Genomic DNA, 4,671 nt, shown 5'->3' with positions numbered 1-4,671 from the left:
CAGTGGGACCCGACGCGTCAGCATTTAGATCATTTCTTCTGCCAAGTCTTACATCCCTTGAAACTTCCCAGTGGGTTTGTTTAGAAATTTTGGAGTCTTTGGGAAGACCTTTCCACTGAGAATTCATGAGACCCACCACAAATATGTGTTTGCAGTGTTGGATCACTTCTACGTGTCATATACTATGATATAGACAAAACCCCATCTGGGGTAATGCAGAATTCTTTCAACCACAAATTCAAAACATATCAAAAAGAACCTCCTTTCCCCTCCTACCCCAATAGAAAAGGACAAGAAAAGAAAATGAATTCATAACATTAATTTTTTATTCATGCCCTGTCATGTATTTTTCCTGGGTCATTGTGGCCTCACAACCCAAACCCTGGACAGTCTCATACATCTTCCTCTCCTAGTGTGTTGACAGGCCAATTATACACAGCTGTCCCTAAAACAAACCCAAGTCCCCCTGGATCCCTCCTGGTGATTATCCTCCCATTATTTACAGTGCCACAGATCTCATAATCCCTGTGGTTTGGGGTGGAGATAAGCTAATTATCCTGGGGATATGGAACATTCACAACATGATGCTCAACTAGTAAATAGTGTTACAGTACTGTAGTGGTGTGCCTGTGCTTAGTATAGTGACTTGTAGGATAGCCTGGTATCCAGATGTATTACAGCTCCCAGTCTCTTGAGAGGACTGAAGAGAGTCCAGAGCTATATACAGGTCTGGATACCAGGCTACTTCTGTCTGTCTGTATCTGTCTGGTTACATCCAGCTTGGAGCTTCCTAAAAGCTACTTACATGCTAGCTATAATCTCATTTCCCCCAACAGTTCTTAAGTTATGCTGACTACAAATATCTGAACACAATGACAGACAGATTAGAACACAGACCGTAACCTACAAAGCATCCAAGCACCTAGAATAATAATTCTGTTCTTTATGAAGGTAATAATGCTTACGGTATAAGGAAAAAAACAGTCTTAAGATAGATCTTGAGTTTTGTTACAGAATTATCACTATGATATATGCTACGTCCGACTTTCTCATTATTATTATTATTGGCCCAGTAAATGGACTAGCAACAGTTCCTCTCAGACCAATCAAGCCCACAGTGTCATCCATCTTGTTTGTCTCCATGGTTGCACAGAAGTGATCTTATCAAACTGAGGCACCACAAGGTGACACTAATGATAATTAAGTGGGGAGGGGCAGATACTACTGTCTGTAAGTGGAGAGGGGAAGATACTACTTTAAGGCACGATCTAGACACGGTTTTTCCCGATGTCTGCGAGCCAACAACCTCTCGCCGACAGCTTTTTTTCAGCGTCTAGATGGAACTGCAATATCGGCGTCAAGATATCGGGAAAATTTCTCCCGAAAGGTCCTGACCATTCGTACGATACCTTACCGATAGCTTAGCAGGGGTCCCCGACAGCTTCGTGCGCGTGTAGATGCTTCCCGACTTTGGGAAGGCTCATTAGCATATAACGCCATTTGGAAAATCGCGCTATATGTTTATGACTGCAAGTGCCATGGGTGTCCGGCCCCCTACGTTCTAGATCCCTCTCGACATCTCCACAGATATTGGTAAAAACTGTGTGTAGATTGGGCCTAAGTGGGAAGGGGAAGATACTACTGGGTCCTGCCTTTGAGTTTCCTGGTCTTATGTACATCATATAGCACTGGAGCCTGCATACCCTGTTACATAGAGCTTATTCGCCCATTTCAGTTCCATGTATAATCTCCCATATGTAAAACTATCGGAAATATTGTCTGATTAGCTTTTGGTATAAGGACAGAGACCAGCATTGTTAATTATAAGGAATGACCCTGTACTACTTGGATTATACAGATTTGGCACCAGACAGGGTAAAAACCTAATAGCATTGCTAAGGGTTAACTGCCCAAAATATTTGGTTTGTGAAGGTGGTTGAAATCTGCGTCCCTTCAGTCAGAGCAGGCATGTAAACATATTGGCAGCCGGGTGGGTTTGCGGCCCAAGACTTACGGTGTGCCAACACATGTAGTAAATACCACATCACACATGCCAGGGTGGAAGTGGCTTTGGCTACGTAAGGTCACCGCAAGTTCACAGGGCCTGTGGTTTAATCTACAGCTCCAAACAGATGTTAGGATCCAGCTCACTCTCTGTATTAAATTCTTACACCTGCTCATTTCTAGTATTGCATTTTCAACGGAAAAGAGAACTGAATGTTGCAAAAACACAGAGAACGAGATATGAAAAACTGAAGTTTTGCTTCAGTATCGGAACAAGCCACTAGGGGTCCCTAAATCTAATAATTTCAAGGTCTCATCAAATGGTCCTTATGAAGATGTTTTCACTAGTACAGGATTCTAGCTAGATATAAATCGCTTCCTTGTTACCTCCCATCCTCTGATAGCTGCCCCCCCCCCTCCCACATGCATAGCACAAATATTCTAGGCGGGATGTCATGTAAGATTTACAGGTGATAAAAGGAGAAATTTCTCCCCTAACGTTGATAGGAGCATCTCTCCCCAGACAGAATGGCGACAGGACTCCTGAGGCAATGCAGGGCTCAAAATACTTTTTTTCTGCATACCTGCACTGGTGCAGGTAACATTGAAAAATTACCCGCACCAGACAAATTTTACTTGCACCACTCCGAATTTCGAAAGTCTAGATCATACTAAAATTGTTCAGAAACCATTGCTATTTTTTTCTTTTATATTTCAGTGCAGGACATTTATGTATAAAACCCAGTACATGGACCTGTGCAGGGCAGGTAGACATCACAAACACAGCTCCAATTTTGCCTGCACTAACCTGCATATGCAGGTGGTATTTCGAGCCCTGCATTGTCTGATGAACTTCTGCTCGCCACATACCATTTACATGCAGCATTGACCCTGGGTTGTATATTCCCTGCATGTTCTATTCCTTACATTTAATCCCCTGTTCTGAAATTCATTACATACATGTGCCTGGCAGGCATAAAAGAGCACTGATGTTAAGAGGCTCTGTCTGTAAAAACCAAGCATAGGGTGGCCAAACTCAAAAAATCGATTTTCCTTAAATTTTGTGTGGTGGTAGGGCCTTGGTCCAAACCTACAAAAATGGCAAAGTTTTAGATCTGCGGTCACCGGTTGCCATGGCAACGGCCATTTTTCAAAATGGCGGATTTTCAGCAAGGGAAGGCCTTGGTCGCGTCCAAAATAGGCCTCCTTTGGACTCCTGTAGCCCCCACAAATTAACTGATATTTTATTGATTCTCGGATATGTTATTACCCATATTCTAATGAAAAAAATGATATATAGTGATGCTCAAAATGTTTTTGTAGTGAGGTGCAGCAGATGTTTGAAAATGATGTGTTTTCGTGAATTTCCAAAATTGACAAAAATCAATTTTTTGACCATTTTTATTGACCATTAGCTCATTTACAGGCAAATCAATTTGCTTGATTTTTGGCACAGTTATAGTTTGAACCTTTGTATACATCATATGTAAAAAAAAGTTTGGGCCTTTTACGTATCGAACCGTGGTGGCCCCGAGAGTAAACCAATATTTCCATTTCAAGAAAATCGTAACCATAGAATTATTCCTGGAAAAACAGTCATAGCTTACCAAAAATGAATTTCAGTTTCATGTTATGTAGCAGAGGAACTTACCTATCACTTATAAAAGCAGGGTTGTTCTAGATTTTTTTATAATGGCCTTTAAAATGATTTTATTGAGTTTTTTTCGTCATTTTTAGACCAAAAAATGTATATTTTGGCCCAAGCACCCTGGCATTGCAACCAAATGACCTGAAATTTGGTAAAGGAATGTCCTGGACAAGTACACACATGGGTTGATAACTGGTTTGCCATGTAATAGAACAAAATGCTGAATTTGGTGACTTTTTTTGGCATTTTCGGCCCAAAAAGTACATTTTTGGCCCCTGTACCCTGGTTTTACAACCGAATGCCCTGAAATTTGGTATAGGAATGCCCTGGACACATGCGCACATAGATTCAATAACCATTTTGGCATACTGTTCAACAAAATGCTTAATTTTTTCCAAAAAAAGTACATTTTTGGCTCCCATACCCTGGTTTTACAACTGATGAATGACCTGGAATTCGGTATAGCAATGCCCTGAACATACATGTATGCGCACATGGATTCAATAACATGTTTTGCATACAGTACAACAAAATGCTTTATTTTGAACATTTTGCCATTCTTTTTTCCCAAAATCATTTTTCGCTCCTGTTCCCTGGTTTTCCAAGTAAATAACCGGTAAAAATTTGGTATAGGAGCGCCTTGGGAATGGCTTTTATAACCCGTTTTTGCATACAGTGCAACAAAACGCGTAATGTTGTAATTTTTGGTCATTGTTTTACCCAAAGTACATTTCTGGCTCTTTCTGTAATTTTTGGCGCCAAAAGTACATTTTTGGCCCATTGAACCCTGGTTTTACAACTAAATGACCTGAAATTTGGTATGGAAATGCCCTGGACACATGCGCACATAGAGTCAATAATAATTTTGGCATGATGATGGCTGTTTCTTCGTATCCGAAGATCAATGGTAGGCAGAAAAGGTTGATTAGACGACCAGTCTGCCTGGCCTGCACGTGACTATTTTTAAGGTGAAGGAGGGGTGTGCACTCCCTTCTCCACCCTCTCGTCTACTGGCGCAC

General features: G+C 41.2%; 2 protein-coding genes across 3 annotated transcripts in view; one reads left to right on the top strand and one right to left on the bottom strand.

The window, feature by feature from the left end:
• Positions 1 to 4,671, top strand: part of LOC118409197 (probable E3 ubiquitin-protein ligase HERC1) — a 241,474-nt gene that overhangs the window by 59,982 nt on the left and 176,821 nt on the right. The window lies entirely within an intron of this gene.
• LOC118409478 (leucine-rich repeat-containing protein 24-like) overlaps positions 1 to 4,671 on the bottom strand; it is a 23,423-nt gene that overhangs the window by 3,917 nt on the left and 14,835 nt on the right. The gene's annotated exons all lie outside the window — the stretch shown is intronic.

This window comes from Branchiostoma floridae, chromosome 2, assembly GCF_000003815.2.
Source record: "Branchiostoma floridae strain S238N-H82 chromosome 2, Bfl_VNyyK, whole genome shotgun sequence".
In the NCBI taxonomy this organism is placed as follows: Eukaryota; Metazoa; Chordata; class Leptocardii; order Amphioxiformes; family Branchiostomatidae; genus Branchiostoma; species Branchiostoma floridae.
Note: the sequence above shows the minus strand (reverse complement) of the source record. Positions and strands in the feature narration are given on the sequence as shown.